General features: G+C 45.8%; 1 protein-coding gene across 3 annotated transcripts in view; it reads right to left on the reverse strand.

The window, feature by feature from the left end:
* Window positions 1-9,354, reverse strand: part of FBLN2 (fibulin 2) — a 98,790-nt gene extending 89,436 nt beyond the window's left edge. The window contains exon 1 of one of the 3 annotated variants that reach the window (XM_042880403.1): window positions 9,301-9,354. The gene's annotated coding sequence lies outside the window, so the exon portion shown is untranslated. Of the gene's footprint in view, window positions 1-2,891; window positions 2,981-8,972; window positions 9,040-9,300 lie in introns of those variants that run through there. The other 2 variants (XM_042880404.1, XM_042880405.1) reach the window with 2 other exon arrangements.
* Between the last annotated feature and the right edge of the window lie 9,109 nt (window positions 9,355-18,463).

Raw genomic sequence — 18,463 nt, forward strand, 5'->3', positions numbered from 1 at the left:
TCCTTTGCCATCTGTCTGCATTTGTGTTCACATGTAGCTCTGCCAAGCACTGTAATCTCCACTGTGACATGGGCAGCACTCTCTGGTCCTCACTCCATGAACAGCCCGGACTGATGCCAGTGGCCCCTCCAGTTTCCATACAGCCCAAGGACCCAGGGTCAGCGATGGGTGCTGAGCGCTGTGCAGGTAGGGCAGGTCACAGCTAGCTGCAGAAAGCCAGCTCTTTGCTGCTTCATTCCATTTGTCTGTACAACAGGCTCTAATTTGCTGAAATGACAATTAATCAAATCTTATTTTTGTCTGAGGCAGTTAATGAACAGGCAATTAAGTGTCTCAGTAATTCTGAAATAACAGAAGGATGCTCTCCAATTGACAACTAGCACCTACTTTACCACGATGTTGTCTTGTGTTGTTAACCATGTCTGACTGAAGAGGCTGTAGATACACCACTAAAAGGTCCTTGCACCCACACTATCACTAGGCCACCATTTTTCTTCTGCCTCAGAGTGCCTTCAAGCCCTGATGCCTGTCCTGAGCAATGTGCAGACACTAAGTGCAATGTGTAGGTCACTGCTATGCCCCTGCTGCTACTGCTGCTTCCTCCCAGGCCTTTACTCTTCCTGCACCCCAGACTGCAGACATCCCCTTCCAGCTGCAGCTCCATCTGCCTACTCACACCAGTCCTTGTGCCCTTCACTGTTCCTCATGTCTGTAGGTGGAGGGCAGGGTCAGGGAAAGGGTATGGGGCAGGGGAAGGGGTAGCACAGCCCTGAGCAGCACAGCACACCCACAGCCTGCAAGCCCATGGGGTATCACTGGCATCTGGTGGCCCAGCTCCTATCTTTTCAGACTCCAGACAAATCCAAGAAAGCTTAGTTCTGATCATATAAATCAGGATAAGACTAAGACATATAAACATAACTTAATGCAGTACTAAAGACACAAGGAAAGACATTTTTAAAACAAGCCGTAATTTTTTTTTTTTTTTTTAAAAGCATTTCTTCAGTGGGAATTGTGCTGGAGCAAAGAATGCAAAACGTAGAAGCTTCCAAGAGAGGGTCATGTGAAATTACAGTATTTCAAGATTTTTCCAAATCACTAACATTTTGATTCCGAGTGCATTTATAAGAACCTGCCAACAAGCAATTTTTCATCATCACATCAGGCAACTTTCTGGACAGCTTGTAAATGACCCTCTCTGTTTCAGGTACAAAAAAGAAACCAAAACAACCATCTCAACACTGTGGAGAACTCATGCCATTTCTGTAGAAACCCTAGTGATCCACAATGACACTGCAGATTTTTTTGAAATAAAATCCATTTCCCCTCCCACCTCTCCAGATAAGAACAAAGAACATCCTTTGTTTCAGACAAAGAATTTCAGGAGAAACCACAAAATGTTCAAGCAAAACATTTAACGTTTGATTTTCCACCCGTTTTGCCAGCACTGTAACTTTTCCCATAGTTCTAATATCAGTGTCAGTTAAGGAGGGGAGGGGAAGCAGGTCAGAAGGACTACAGCCACTCTGCAAAAAAAAAAAAAGCATTTTATATTAGTTTTTACTTGTTTGAAAAAACAAGACATACCTCATTTGCACATCAGCAAATATCTCATTGAAAACCAGCTAGAAAAAGTTAGTAAGCATTGTTAAACAAATGTCTGCTGCCCAGGTGCTTGTCAGGAGCACCCAACCCTGCACCCCATCCTGATGGCCAACCCAAATGTCAGAGGCTTTGTGCTCTGAGGGCGAGGGCCCAAGGAAGTCACTGATGGCAGATGTTATTTAGTCTCTTTAAATGAGTTTTAGAAAAGTAGGCTTAAAAAGAAATGGAAACATTTCATTTTAAACCCAGTGGAGACTGGTTTATTTAAAACACACACATGCTTGCCTGACACACACTTTGTTGCCTGTTTGAGTGGTTTTTTCCAATGCAGAGATGTATCCCACTTAGCAGCACCTGGAACCTTAGCTGCACATTAGGACATCACAGTAGCCAGTAGTGCTCGAGCAAGGAAGAAAAAGGCATTTCCAGCCTCAGAGTCGACCTTAGACCACAGCAGCCAAACCAGGAAATATAATTCACTGTGACACTGTCTAGTCTGGAGGTACACTTCAGCTTCATGATAAACTGCTAACTTATTTTTTCTACTGCACTGTACATGAGGATAGCTTTTTGTAAACATAAATCTACTGGTGAATATCCTTACTGATTACTAGCTCACCTTGTTTGAATGTAAGAATAAAAGCAATGCTCTAAAGGTTACCTGCTTGCCCAGACTGAGGGGATGTTATTGCACAGTCGTGTTCTTTTACACATCCTAAATACTCAGACACTTGCAGTACCCCAGGGCATAGTGTACTAAATTGACACTTCAAAAAGAATGCCAAAATCTTAATAAAAAGGAAGAGAGATCACTTCTTGTGCACTCCTGCTATTCTCGCTTGCATTTTACAAAAGCCTGCAGATTATTTCAGACACTTTCCACAGAGCAAATCCTTCTGGCTGAGAGCAAGCAACCATGCCAAAAAACCAAACAGCATGTCAGAGAGCAGAGTGCAGTTTTGGTTTTCTCTAAAGGCAAGCTGTAATGTTTCAGAGCACGCTGCAGTTCCTCTGAGCACATGGACCCATCTATGCTATTCCCCCAAATCAATCTGCTCTCTCCAATATCAGATTATATCCTTTCCAAGTGGCCATCCAATTGTAATACATTAATCATACTCAGTCTTTCAAGATAATCAGACAGCGCATTATATTGATTATTCAACAGAGCTCCACGCTTGAGTTAGATTAGTTTAGGAAACTAAAAAGTGAAATAGGAAGAAGATGACATGCTACCAGATGTAAGTGTTTCAGTAACAAGAATTGAATAAAAGAAAAAAAAAGACCTGTTGGAACCAGTGGGTGAGCTTTGTCAGATGAGGAAGAAAGATCTCTGTAGATGAATGACTTCCTGAAGCCTCAGCTGAGGCCATGGTGCCTGCTGTCCCCCAGCTGCAGCTGTGCTGGTGTGAAGCTCTGCACTGCCCAGATCCCTTCTCACGTGGCCACTGAGCAGCTCTCACCATCCTCCCCACTGCATTTCAGGAAGAAAAAGACAAACCCAAAAGCCAGCAGGATTATCTTCGATAGTCTAATTAGTGGCTTGAGATAATCCACTTGATTTTGCCTAAAGCAAACTAGGCAGCACTCACTGGAAGAATGCAGCCAGTAGATAGAAGGCTGCTGCCTCCTGCCAAGAGGCAGTGACAGCAATGGGAACCAGTGAGCAGGCACTGCTGCTGCCAGGGGAGATGTGGCTGTGCTCAGAGGGGACAGGTAAGATCACCACTCAGATGCCCATGCTTGCTCTCAGCTTCAAACCCTTCCACATGTGGAAACCAGGCCCAGCCTCAGTGCAAGAAGAGTAGCCAGCATCTTCTCCACCAACTCCATTAAAGGCCAGTAGCATATTCTGCAAAGCAAAATTGTTTTAAAACTGAAACAAAATTGGGCTTTGGTATCAAGACTGAAATCTGGCAGCCTGTTCTCACGCAAAATCCATCACAAGCAGTACATGTGTGGAGGACAGCTGGAACAAATCCATGACATCTAGTGACACAGTAAAAGCAAACCCTGAACAAACAACTTTAAATCATTTGAAATACTACTGTGAATGGATGAAACCTTACCGTGCTCACATGCTACAATAATTAATCATTTCTGAACAGTTGTTTTTAATTCTTAGAAAAAATCATCATCATTGGCAGAAACATTTGGGTTTTTTGTTGTTGTCATTGTCAGGGTTGGGTTTTTTTTTTCCCCCTTTTCAGTGATACATTTAAGGCAGCATTCATCTGGGAAAAGATCTCGGGTTCTAAATGTATTCTGTCTCCTTTGTATCTCAAGTATTTGTGATATACTAGCAAAACTTCTTTACTAGCTCCCATCATTATATTAGTAACCTGGTATCCAAAGTCCAGTGAGCCATAAGGAAGAGCAGGAGTCCTAGAAGTTGCTTCTATAAAATGCTTAGAATGGGATTGTCACAGAAACATACACACCAAATTGCCTTTAATTTAAACAGCAATTCAAATCTTATAGGCATCCTTTAAATCACTCTATGCGTGCATATCCAGTATCATCTTAAATGATTCACAGATCATCAGGTAACTAAGCAGGCCTGTTCTTTCAGGGGTAAATCAGCAAATCAAACACCAAACTATTCCATCTGCACCATGCAGACCCTCTTAAGCAGTGATCCCACCCCTGCTGACTGCCACAGAGCTCTGGTGATCTGTGAAATTTCCCAGAAAGGACTGTTAATGAGACCTGAACTAGGACTAGGGGATATATGCTGAGCTGAAGGTGAAGGACAGCATGAATGTGAGTGTATAGGGCACATTTTAAGCTAATTCTGCCTGACAAACGTTTTAAACTGGCGCTGGGCAAATGGCTCAGCTCTGATTTAAGCGAAGCCCACAGGACACAGACGGCCTCTCCTGGACCTGGCTGCAGCAGGAGTTGGCTGAGGACCAGCAGCTGGCTGGTAGTCCCCCACCACACGTCTGGCAGGAGGGACAGAAGGAACATTCACAGCGCTACTGCAGACTCAGCTAATTTAAGTCAAAACAAAGGTGGTTTGAGCTAACCTGGCTGACTTTGCAGCAAGGTAGATTAAGAACACCCAGAAGATCCCTCCCGCCAGCTCTTTTGGGGATATAACTTTTGCTGGTCGTATTTTCTGTTTCCAAAAAGTATCCATGCCCCAGGAATTACTTTTTCTCCTTCCATCACCAGTCTAGACAAAATCAGGCTAAGATCCTTCTTTCACCAGACGTGTACAGGTGTAAGGGGTTAGCAGTTACTAAAAAGTTTTGCTGATACAGGAAAAAGTGAGCTCCTTGTCTCCAGGGTTTGTTCACCAAATAGCAACAAGAGTAAAAACCAGAACTGAACTGAAGGAAGCTTCATTCTAAGGATCCAAGAAAATAAAATCCTACCAAAATCAGCAGGGAAGAAGTCTCTGAAATAGAAGGTACAATTTTTAAACCTTCACTTTGCTGAAGAGTGTGACTTACACTTCTCCATGGCTTTCTCTCCCCAGTGTCCCCTGAGCCCAGCCCACCCCACAGCAGCAGTGCAGCCGTATACAGGCATCCCATGGTGGGACCAGGGACTGCCTCCAACAGTGCCTCCACCCAGTCCTCACAACACCAGGCTCCTGGCACCAGTCTGGACAGCTCGACACTCATTGCCTGCCTTCATTCATAAAAACGAGACCACACTGAGGAAAGCCACAGGATTCAGTGCACTCAGCAATAAAAGTCAGTGACATCTCCTGGCCACTGGAGGATGCCTGGAGGACACATCTGGACAAGGACACGAGAGTGAGCTGCATGCATGGATTGTGACAGCGCTTTAACTTCTGTCTGGGTTTGGATTCAGTCCACAATGTTCATTAGCAAGCAAGTCAGACAGGAATGTATGTCTCACATAAAGCAGAACAGGAGATGTAATTAGCACAACTTAATTTTCATGAATAATACAGTAGGTTTGTAACAAGAATTGAAAGGTAAGTCAAAAGGTCTGATCTTACTCTAAGCATGTTCAAAAGAAGGAGCACAAATGGGCCTCGAATGAGCTGCAATTTCATAGACCAATTTCATATTTAAGTGGGATATACGTTTCTTTCAAGAGTTTGATTTCTTAAAGGAAGACCACAGTAATGTAAGCAGGAGAAAACAAACCAGCCTTTGGAAAGCCCCTCTCATAAAACTCTTTCAGCTCCTAATCAATGTGAACATAGAACTGGAAAGGACCCTTGGGACATTAAATCCAAGCCTCTGTTATTGAAGGCAGCATGTCACATCCAGCAAAAAGAAAGGTTAATATTGTGCCAATGAGCTGGCAGGAAATCCAAATTTCTAATGCAAGAGAATGAGGGGAAAAGCTAAACAAAAGTGAATACATGAAACCATAAAACTATATCAGAGCCTTATTCTAAACATATGGGCTGCTGGTACCTCTAAGAAGAGATAAGAAGTAGAATAATTAAGAGTCAAGGTTCTTTCTGCCACTAGGGATCTGCATACGATTTAAAAAAGAAACGCGTAGGTACAGTTCAGCCCTGGGACAGGAGAGGAAGGAGAGATCCCAGCAGGCACAGCCCTCTTCCTGGGTAGCTTAAGGCACCTGTGACTATGGCCACCTCCAGAAAAGATGGGAGCATTCTCCAAGGCTGCTGGCTCAGAAGGGAGTCAAGCAATCCCAAAACACTCTAGGGCCAGCTAGCCACACTCTGGTTCCCTCAGGATATGATGCTGAAAAGCCAGAAGGCAGCTGTAGGAAAGCTTGTGCCCAGTGAAGTCTCAACAACCACAAGAATCTCTGGATAACATAAGGAACTCTTCTGGTTTTGCCAGAAGCAGTTAAATTTCAGCTTTTACCCACAGACCAGGTGAAGAAACTCCAAAGCATGGGAAAATTCCCAAACAGCAGTTTGAAAGAAACTAGCATTGTAAATATTTGTCATGTCCCAGAATAAAAGAAAGCAGCTGTGAAGGGCAGGGCTCAGTTTGATTCACAAAAGATATAAAATCCAAGGGCATGAGGATGACAATCAGGTTACTCTCCATACCCAAGAGCCTCCACGTAGGCTTTGAGAACTGTGAGCAGATACCAAACACTACAGCAATGAGAACCATGGAACCCCTTAGAGGTAAAGTGCAAAAAGCAGTATTTCCAACACAGAGAAAGCAGGTCACAGCATGGATTTGCATGGAGCTACTTTATGCTTTTGCAGATCCTGAGGAATAGGGATCCCCAGGACTAGGGCAGTTCTGGCCACATGGAAGTGCCCCAGCACCTCCCTTTTCATTGTTGAGGAACTATCCAGTAAAACAAAATATTTTATAAACTAACAAACAAACCACAATAACAGGGTTGAATACCAACCAGAGCCACAGCAGGTGGGAAGATGCCATCTCCTTGCACTACTGCTCCAGAGCTATCTGCCATTAGAGTCAAAAGCCAGTCTGGGGTGCCTGGAGGGCTTTGTGTTGCCCACCTACAGCATAAAGCCATTCCCATAGCACTCCAGTGCAGACTCCTGCACGGTCATGGGTCTTTTCCAGTGGGTCCACGGGTTCCCAGCTATGCACCCCCAACCAGCTCTCACGTACACAAGTTACTGCTGCTCTCCAATGCTGCAGGTGTGACCAGGACAGAAGGTACAGATGACACTGAATGTAATTCCTGGTGCTGTTAGGTATCATGAGACTTGCTATCCATCATCACCCTTGTAAGGCTACCAACCACTCAGTGCACAAGTTCAAATAAACACAGCTTCTGCCAGTTTTATGTAGATCAGATACATTTATAAGACTATAACGACGTATAACCACCTAATGCAACTGAAAAGATGTTAAAGTGAGTGGACAGGTGGACGGTCAGAAAGAAGGAAAAATGTGAAGGATCTCTCTATTCAAGGAAATACCTGAATTTAAAGAAAAAAAACACATTTTTCCTACTACTTAAATACACTGAGAGGCTAGTGTTTGCCTACTCACTATCTTAGTGCAGCCTGCAAAGCAGCTTTGTGCAGTGGTCCCAGTCCAGGAGCTCCACAAGAGTGGAATCACTGAGATGTTACCAAGACTGAAGGGCTCAGCTCCTTTGCCACTGGCTTCTTGTCTTCACTGGAGAAGGTGAAAGGGAAGTGGAGTTCAAACCGGTGGATGTTTAACCTCTCTTCCAACCCAAACCACTCTATGATTCTACAATTTCAGTCGTCACACTGAACTCAACAAATCCTGCCCAGAGCCTTTGCCCATGAGGCACAGCACATGATACAGTCACAATAATATGGCTGTTGAAGGGTAAGGCACCACTGGAAAAGGTCTGCCAACACACTAATGCCAATTAAAGGTGTGATTTTTGGATGGTATTTTTATGTCAACACCATCTCTATTGATGCTAGAGTAGCTGCGTCTTCAAAGCGATTTCACAGGTCCAATTGATAACCCTTGGGAAAATAAGTAGTTTAAAAAGTAGGTAAGCCTTCTTTGGCCTCCATAGGCCTCATTCTGCCACTTCAGGAAAAATCTTTTGTATTGAAATTAGTTTCACCCACCCAAATAACAAAGGTGATTTACTACTATAAAGTTGCATCTTTCTCAAATATTTTTATACCTGCAAATTATATTGCCACAATCTACAGCTTTTACTGTTGTTAAATCACAGTTGAGCCAAGCTAAAAGTAAAGCCGTATCCATCACCTGTGCCCAGAGCCTCCCACCCAGCATCAGGGCAAGGATGCCTTTGTTTTAGCAAAGCCCTCCATGAGAAGGAGGTGCATTCAGGTGCTGATGATCCTTTACAAAGCCAGAGGCACAGACACGCCCTCCATCACCACCTCTCTGCTCAACACCTGCGGGTGCAAAAAAACCCAAGAACTCATCTGTAATAACATCTTTTCCTTTGGTACCAAAGGAAGAAGCCGGTCCCGCTATGGCACCAGTGAGCTCAAGGGATCTTCCTGCAGGCAGCACAAACCACGCACCCAGCCCTACTTCCTCGGCCCCGCTCAGAGCGGACAGTGGGCTCCAGCACAAGGCTTGGTGCAACAGGAGAGCGCTAAGGTGAGGGGAAGCATGGGGCAGAGAGCAGGCTGGCTCTCGCTCGAGTTTCAAGACAATACCGCCTGCGGCTTAATTGCTCCACCAGTGCTTCAAGGCTGCTCCCCATAACTTGACACAGACCCACGCTCTGCTCTCCTTAGGAGGCAGCAAGTGAGTGCTCGCATCCAGCTTCAGGAATCAAAAAACACCAGCAAAACCCGGCAGCGAGCACTTCTCTTAGTCATCCCATGCATTTTCTCCTCTTCCTTGCAAACTTCCCGTTGGTTTTCGTTAAGCTCACATGAGGCGAGCGAGCCTGCACGGCTTGCAGACCGCGTTCACAGAGTAGTTTTGCCAGATTTCCCCTACCTCCAAGTGACATCTGATTTGCAAACACTCCCACCGAACCGCAAGCTGCTCTCGCCTCCACCCAGGGAGTTGTTTTCCATAAAGCAACAGCTCCAAAACATCTACAGCAACTTTTTGTTATTGTTGTTTGACGATTTGCCACTTTCAGAACAACAAGAAAAAAAGAGAGAGACGGAGAGAAACGAAACAGCATAAGGAAATATTTGCATATTTGTCCCGGTAGCCAGGAAACGGCTTTTGGATCGCGTCCCCCGTTCCGAGGGGCTGCAGCCGGCTCCTCTCCGCCCGGCACCGGCGGGCGCCCTGGACGGTAACGCGCCGCACTTACCGTGCTGCTCCGCTCCGCTCCGCCGGGGAAGGGGCGAGGGGACCCCGGGAGGCGGAGGGAGGGGCCGGAAAGCTGCGGCGGGGCTGCCCCTCTCGCCCGGGAGCGGAGCCGCTCCGCAGCGCGGCCAGCCGCAGCCCGAGGAGCCCGCGGAGCGGGGCTGGGCAGCCCGTAACAAGGAGGGAGGCTGTTTTGTAAAGCTCACGTGAGGAGAAAGGTCTGCATCCCATTTCCTGGGTTTCCATTAAGAGAAATTAAAAATGAGCTGGGAGTGAAAACCGAGCCCTGCGCCTGCCGAGGGGGCAGAGGTGCTTTGCCACCTGGGTTTGCCCACTTTAAGCCCGCTCAGTCAATCAAAGTCGGCTTCAAAATCGTGCTAAGGAGGGCTTTTCACTTCCTTTCTGCCCCACTGCTGCTGACTGAGATCTAAGCCATCCGTCTCTTATCTCGTTGCAACCTGTCACAGGAGCATTTTGGTCATTTTGAGCCAAATTTTTCCATCAGGATGGCCCAGTTGTCATATTATACGACCCGAGACCTGGTACAAATCAGAGACTAGACTTTGGGAAGAACCAAGTCAGCAGCACTACGCACTGAGAAAACATCCCTCAGAGGGTCGTAAGAATAACCCCGGTATCTTTCCCTCACCAAGCAGCAGGGCTGTGCCTGCAGGCCTCCCAGAAGCACCCTGGTTGAGCCACAGGCAGCCCGTCCCACCCTGTATGGCACACCAGGCTCAACCCCCCTGCCCTTATGCTTGTGCAACACAAGCCACTGCCAGCTTTTGGTCTGGCTCTAGGGCTGAGCTCAAGCTCCTGTGTGATGTCTTGGGACAGGCAGCAGAGGGACACCCAGACAGGCTGGCATAATAGTAAAGAGCTCATCCATCTCCAGCATTTAGTTATGGAAAAAAGGGACTGCCCAAACATCCCAGACATCCAGACCTGACCACTCATCCTGCCTGAAGCCTGCTGGAGAGGTTGGCAGCCCACTGCTCTGCCCAGTCCTGCACAGGCAGGGCCAGAGAAACCCAGCACTTGGTGCCCCACCAAGACCTTCAGTGAAAGGGCTCTGTCCCAGCAGCCTGGCCCCAGCACAGGTAACTGAGACAGCTATCTGCAGATGGGTATAGCTGAGCATCCACAGCCTGGCTGCTGGCTTACGCTTTCCTGGTGACCGTGAGATAGAGCAACAGGTTTGCTGGCTTCTAGCAGCGCTGACTTGCTTCCCCCAATCTCTGCCACAGCAGGGGAAATGCCTCAGCATGCCCTCCCCTCTCGTTCTAGCGAACATAGCCCAGCCCACTCTCACTGGCAGTAAAAACAGAACTTTACCTAGCAATTGGAGAAACTTGGGCTGCCTCTGGCCCTCAACAGCTCCCATTCACAGGCAAGTTTGAGATCTGCACTGACAAAATGCGTGTACAATTATGGAAAAGTAGCAGGGTAAGAATTTCCATTTCTGAATAATGTGGTATCCTGTCTCTGACACGGCCAAAGCTTGGGAAAGTGGGACTGCCTTATTGTGCAATGCAGCAATGTGTATGGGGAGAGGGGTTGCTGCCAGTCACTGCTGGACACCCTCAAGGCATGCACAACTGCACAAAACTGTTGAGCAACTTTAGCTAAAGAGAAAAAAGCTATTTACTTTGTGAGGAAACAATCAACACTCCAAAAATGATCCTACACAGTCTTGAATTTCATCTGACTGAAGAAGGAAGCAGAGAACGAACAGATGAATAACTTGCTGGAGGACTTGCATTTCTCTCCACCTCAGCAAAAACGCACCATGAGCACTGCTGCTCTGAAGGTGGCATTTACAGCCTCCTTAAATCTTCTGGTGATAATCTATGTGTGCCACTTGCTGCCACCCTGCTGTGCCACAGGCAGATGTGAGGCAGCAGTCAGATGTTTCATCTGTACTTTGCACCGTAGGTTTGTGGCTGAGGTGGGAGAAGCCCACATCTGCTGGCACTGTGTGCCAGGGTTCGAGTCACACTGGTTTGGGAAAGCACACAAAAGTCCACCCTGTGGCTGTGATAGTCTAGAACAGGAATTAAGGGGACTCCTGGAATCGCTCCAGCAGTTTTCACTGTTAGGGCTGTGATGGTTTCAGCAAGACGTAGCCTAGGACTGACATGTATAATCAGACCGATTCATACCTATGGAAAAAATTCAGCAAGCTTTCAGGCACAAAGATTCTTCTCAGATCCAAGAGGGGATCTGACCATACCCCCATCTCCATCAGATCTTCAGCATGAAATTTCCTCACTCTGAAAACGTCCACTGACTGTTACCACCATTTCTGTTCTATCAACACAGACAGAGGCAGCAGGAGATCCTGCTAGCCAGACCCATTAAAGACAAAAGTTAAATGTCTTTCTCACCACTTGTGCAACAGCATGCCTAGTGCCCTTGCTGTACCCAGAGGTGAACGTGTGAACATACTGCAGTGAGGGACACCACTCAGTGGTGGAGGAAACAAACATGGATGCAGCACAAGTTGGTGCACCTTCAGGTGGGAGAAGACGCAGAGAATTTGTGCTCAGGGTCTCAGGCTGAAGCCTTAACTGGAAGATGGAGTCCTATGCTGTGGCCCATCCTTAGGCATTGCCATCACTCCATCTTTCTGAGTAAAAATATGGTTCAGAAATAGAGTAATTATTTTTTCTAAGATGTTCAGATCTTTTCAAATATTCTGCTTTGTATTCAAGTGACACTGAAGAACTGATACATCCAGGACTTAATAAAATGAAGCTAAAAGGAAATATTCATCATCTCCAAATGAAAGAAAACTGACAAAAGGCAGTGTTCAGGGACCTAAAGGGTAAGGCAGGCCGTGTGAGTCCATGCAGGATACAGAGTGGCCTTCACCATGGGTGGGATTAGCACATATCCACTTAGGGACTAGCTTTGGAAAGCTGAGCTAGCTCTTTGGAAGTCTGACTCAGGGAGGAAAAATGTTCTTTTGGACTTTCATTTGTCCATTTTTCACATCCTCAGCAATCCTGCAGCTCTCTCTGCACGGGGCACCAAATGGGAGAAAGCTGGTGTTGCATTTTCCTTCCATGAAACAGTCAGGAAAGGTGGACACAGAAGCCTCTATATGTGGCATTGTTGGGCCTAGAGAACTTGACCCAATAACAAGCAAATGGAGCTTTTCCACAAGAAAGCCCCAAAGCAGAGGAACTCTCTCATCTGACATAAGGGGTTATATTTCAGAATCCAAGACCTTACACACAAACAAAAAAAGCCATAAGCAATGATTTCCTAATTGCAGACCAGTGGGGACCCTACCAGCAGCATCCTCTACCCCTTTTTTCCTGCCTCTGTATATTGTAGGAGCTATTTGGCCACACCGACTCCATAACTATCTCTTCCACATGGCTATAGCATTCCCACTGCAAAGCAGTGCTACTCTGAACAACCACAGAGCAGGGCTGAAAAACTGTCAAGTGTGGGCAGACTCAGACTGAAATATTTTCTCACAGGTTCTCATCCAACCACAGTTTTTTGTTTTTCCAGAGTTCAGAAAGATATCATAAAGCAACAGAAAAACAATGCCTACTTGGACTAAGACAGCCATTTAGCAGCATGCCTTTTATTGCAACATAGGGTTGGGAAACACGAGAAATGTGTAGGTCACATAGGAACAGCTTTAAGCAGATGTGGCTGCTTTGAAATATCAGTGCATCAGTATTCTAACTCATTTAAATCAGAAGAAAACAGTGCCATTTTAAGACCAGCCCCATCCAAACAAAGCCAATGTACTTCTGCTCTGAACATCCCAGTGGAGTCTCATACTGCTCTGGAAATTTTTATCACCGAGGCTTGCCAAGTCTTGCCATGACCTGCATGGTTGAACTCTTACAGTGGGAAGCTAAAGAAATGGCTTACGAGAGGATTCCCACTGTAGTGGGTGAACATGGTGTGAGAATTGTTTACTCTAACAGTTTATCATAAACTGTTTTTTCTGCAGTTGTTTGGCCAAACCCTTCACTCTCTTACACTCATTCAGTGCCCTTGGAGGAAGCTGCACATGTGAAACAGAGCAATGAAGCATAATTCTTTGAACGAGGAGCAAAAGTGCCCTGCTGTGGTGCGCTCTTAATTTAATGAACTGATAAACTAAGAGCACTCACAAGCAGCATTCAGGAAGGCATTCATTCAGATTAATGCAAGTATCTGAAAGTTGTACATAAAGCAAACAAGAAATGGCTCCTCAGGAAAAATGGCAGGAAAACAATCTTTGTCTTAGAACTTGACTGGAAACTATTCTTTGTTCTCAGCCTTCTGCACCATCAACTAATCGACAAAAGAAGCCATGGCTCTCATGGCAGACATGACTACAGGCACTGCTGACAGATTTTCAGAAGAAAACATGTCTGCGGCTACTGTGCCAGCATGCAGAGCCCCTCTGTGAAGGAGCACCCTAACATCTACAAACATCAGCTGGTCTGTGAACTTTTGGACTACTTGGCTACAGAGACAAACCCTCTGCCAAGATCAGCCTTTTCCTTTGCCCTCTGACCACAGAGGCAGGTATGACATGCTCTCTTCCAGGGCTCATTGCCTTCATTTTCGTAATGTACAGTAAAGTTCCCAAGAAACTTTGGCTGAGTGCATCAGACATGCTTCAGTTCGGACTGATTTCTCATTATGCAGTAGTAGACAGACTTAAATCTGACAATAGAGGCATGCAGAGAGCAGGCAGATTTGCATTTTCCCATTACCCCCACTGGCCTCTCCTGTTTCCTCCTGGCAATCTTCATTCCTCTCAGAGGATCTCCTGAACATTTTGACAGTGAAAAAATTGAGGATAAAATTGAAACAATGAGCTCCTGCTTTCTTTTCCGAAAATGTTTCACTATTGACCTTGAAAGTCATGGGGAAAAAAAATAAAATAAAAATGAAGCTTTATCTCCTTTGGTGGTGAATGAGATGATTAATGTCCATTGTTCAAATCCTCTTCAGATTTGCTGCATTGAATTATGTGCAGGTTGTAAACCAAACAAAGCAAATATCCAAGATAAGAATGACCGCCAACATGCTGCATCATGTGCAGTTACCCTCCAAGTAGTTCTTCATGTTTGGATTCTAAAAAACACTCTTAAATTAAGAAGGGATAACAGTATTGAAATGTCAGCAGAACATTACAAACATTGAAGGTTCCCTGCTAGGACCCAGAGCCCACGGGCTCCTCCTGTGTGGGCTCTTTTGATGTGGGTTTCTGCACCCACATCCAGCCCTGCAAACGTCAGTGGGACTCTGTGGGTGCAGAGATCTGTCAACACTGCACCCAGCCTTGCTGGATATAGCAGTAGGTAGGATGCAGGAGAGCAGTCAGTGTGAAAGACAAGATGGCTGCAGGTTGCAAGAGGAAAGTAAATGAGCAGAAGCCTGGCAGCTGAACCATGAGCGGGGCTGAAGCACCCAGTGAAGCTGCATACACACTGCTGCACTGTGTGACAATAGATGGCACAGTCCAGAATAATTCAGAGGTCAGGAGGAATTAAAAAGCGTCTTTCAAAGAGCATCGACTGAGCAACTGACAGGCAGTAAAATCACCGAGGGACTGACAGCAATGGAAACACAGGCAGCAAAGTGCCCCCATTGGGCTACACCAGACCACTGTCTCCTGATCCTGTTAATATCTGAGCCCAGGGTAGGGATACGGGGCTCTGCTGAAGGAGTGGGGCTGCCCAGCTCTGTGCCCTGAGCAGCAGCCCTGCAGCAAGGGGATGGGCAGCAGCTGGGGCTGAGGAGGGATGTACAGCCCACCTGTCAGGGATGGAACTGGAGAGGCTGCAGGGGCAGGCGGGCAGCCAGCCAGCGTGACCAACTTTAAGCTTTCTCTCAAGTTTGTGTGGGGCTTGCTTTTTTTTTTTTTTTTTTTTTTTTTTTTTTTTAATTCCCTGCACTTTCAGCACAAGCGAGGACTTGCCGAGCTTTCAACCCAAAGTAAATTGTATCTTCTGTCATTCCTTTAGTTTACATACTTGCCAACTACTGAATTTTACCTTTTCAACTTCAGCAGCCAGGAGCTTTTCTCTTCACGACAGTATTTCTGCTCTCATCAGTGTGGGGACTCATATTTGTATATCCACCTTCAAATAAATATTTCTTCCATTTGCTTCCAAGATGAGCACATATGCACCTCAGGCTGCAGTACCCTCTAACAACTCGATGGAGCTGTTGTTGCTAGAGGCAGTGTCTCTGCCCATGTGTGCAGTGCTCACACCACAGAACTTTACAAAAATAGAGTATGTGTGCTTGCCATGGCACAGACTGACCTGCAGACAGGTCACAATACACTCATATTTCTGTTCTTGAAAAACCAGTGGTTAACTCCCATGTACACAACGTTAGTTATCTGTGGGCTTTTCACATGCAGCAGCCTCTGTAAGATTCCCTTATTTCCTAAGAATAAATTATTTTTTCAATGTTTAATTGTGGTCCTAAATATTCCCAATCACAAGCTCTTTTCTTCCCCCATCACGTTTCATTATCAGTACAGGGAAGACTGTAGCCTCACCCCTGAGACAAAGCAATATTTCCATCTGATATTCTGTGTTTCACGTCCCTGAAGTACCATTTTACCATTTCCCAGGTTTCTGCTTTCCCATATGGAGTTGCCCACTTTTCACACTCCCTGAGTTTTCAGAAAGCTGCTGAAAACATGTGGGTCTTCACAACCAAGCAGAATCATAAATGAAACTACCTCGGTCTCATCTTCAGTGCTCAGAAACACAGAGGGAAATGCTGTTGAAGCCTTCCCCAGTTCTTCACCTTCCATCAGGATCTCAAATCCCCAGCAGCACTTTCTGTCACTTCACTTGTTAAGTGGAGTTGTTGCTTTGTCCCATCTACTCTGTTATTCTACTCTATTAATCTACTACTATTTATCAGGCATTGCTCACTCCTCATACACAACTTGCACTCAGAAGCCTGTTCTAACCAGCATCCAGATTTTCACAAGGAATCTGGTGTAACCTCAGCCACTGTGACCCACCAGACCAGGACAGAGACCACCGCTCTGATGAGAGCTTTCCAGCTCAGCCTTTCCAAGCAGAGACCCACTGCCAATATGCACAGGAGGGCCCTGTGCATTTTGGAGATACAGCATGGTCTCCTCTGATAAAGAAGCATGTAAACTTTCATAATTACTTCACACAGACTATAGTTTTCCTCTCGTGGGTGAATCAAATAGAAACACTTGCCTACTGCCCAAGATACTGGGGTCTGTGCCTTGATGTCACCCTGGGCTCCTAATACCTGCTGTACAAATAAACTACCCAGATGGCCATTCCCTCAGCTGGTACAATGTTACCCTGCACAGAACTTGTTACCTGATGCTGTCTACTGTTTGGAAAGGGCATGACAGACAATTCCTTGCCGTAACACCTTTCAGTAGCTATTGCAAACCATTACCATTATCAGCTCTAGTCTACCCTAGTCCAGGAGTGGATCCAGCCTTGAGGCTGGCAGAGCTGCATCACACCACCTGGCTCTGTTCACCAACAATAGACAAAAGTGGAAACGGATGTGGCACAGGCTGCTAGTTTTACTGCTGCCTTCTGATCCCACAAGGAAAGAGCGGGTATCACCAAAGCAATCATTAATTTTCCCCAAAGCTATTCTCTATTAACAGCCTCAGCACTTTTTGCACGAGAAATTAGCATTATGTTGACTTAAACTCACTGTGTTGACAACCAACTCCAGCCTTATTTAACATACAATTGTTATTACTGATTTTCTTGCTTGCTTTAATGTGTAAACGATCCAAAGCAATAACAAAATTGCATTTTGACAGCCATGTGGACGTGGGCAACTGTCACTAAGGTCTGGTAGACCATATTTCTTATCCAGCTAGGACCAAAGTCTCACATTAGAGGCTTCCAAAATTGAATAACATGTAAAGCTAATAAAACCTTGAATCAATGTGGAGGCCTGATGATTCAGTCTTGGAAAACTGAAGGCCATGTGAGCCAGTGAGTACTGACTCCTGCCATAATGCATTTATAAAACGTGCAAAAGTTATAATCTACTGAGGCAAAGCATCCTTGCTGTTGTTGAGCAGCATAGACATGCAGCCAGCCAAGTTAGCAAAACTACCTCATGAGACCCACAAGGACTGCTTGGAGATGTCATCTTGCATAAATACACCTAGTTCACACAAAATCAGCTCAGTTAAAGGTTAAGTAGCACAACAGTTACCTGCTCTGGAAAATCCTGCTGAGGTTTTTCCTTTTCTTTTTTTCCTCTGTAGTTAAAACTACAGCTGAAGCTGAATCCATACAACAGATATCCCTTTTACAGCACGTGTTTCTGTGCTGAATTTATGGATGCTGCTGCATAGGGAAGTAACAAGACTATAATACTATGTGGCACTAGTCAGTTCACAACCACAGACCAACTCACAACTGCCTTGGAAATAGTTCTCCTGTTACTACTGAAAGGAATAGATGACCCCTTAAGACAGACAGCAGCAACACCCCCTTCACAGCTGTCTCCAGTTTCTCTCCTGAAAATTGGCTGGGTGTTTTCTTCGAGATTCAGAGCACAGATGTAAACTATTTAGGGATATCCCCGTTTTTCCTTAACAATGCCAGAGAGAATGAAAATGAAGCCTGTTAGTTTTACAGCCATTAGGGAAAAAAATCTCTACCGTGAGTTCTGACCTGCAGCAGATGGGTCTGTCTTATTAGTGCAGTTTCTGGGGGAACGTTGCTCTGAAGTTTTCAGGCAGCAGTGGGCAGATCCTCAGCTGTGCACGGATCCTATTCTGGTGGTCTCCAGAGTAAGCCATGCACCTTCAAAGGAATGCAAAAATAAAGGGTCACAGAGGGTCTTTTCTCTCTATAGATGCATATGTGCATATTCAAGATAAAATCTGTCAACTGAAAACTGGTATTACCAAGATACTATGGCAGCAGCTCATCAGAACAGCCCCACTCACCCATGTGTCACCTGCTGGCCCTCTGGGCTTTTCCAGAGAAGTTACAGCTGGCCCAGGCTTCACTCTTGCGTGAGGAATAGCAGAGAGAAAACCTGGAGCCCACTTGGATTCCAGCCTGTGCCAGCTTCTTCCACCAGGGAAGGACCCAGGCCGCCCCTATTTTCAGCACAAGCCCTGTGTGGGGTTCTGGTGAAGCCGGCCCAAGGCC

Source organism: Lagopus leucura, unplaced genomic scaffold (genome assembly GCF_019238085.1).
Source record: "Lagopus leucura isolate 7727_CA_CO unplaced genomic scaffold, USGS_WTPT01 Super-Scaffold_100026, whole genome shotgun sequence".
NCBI lineage: Eukaryota > Metazoa > Chordata > Aves > Galliformes > Phasianidae > Lagopus > Lagopus leucura.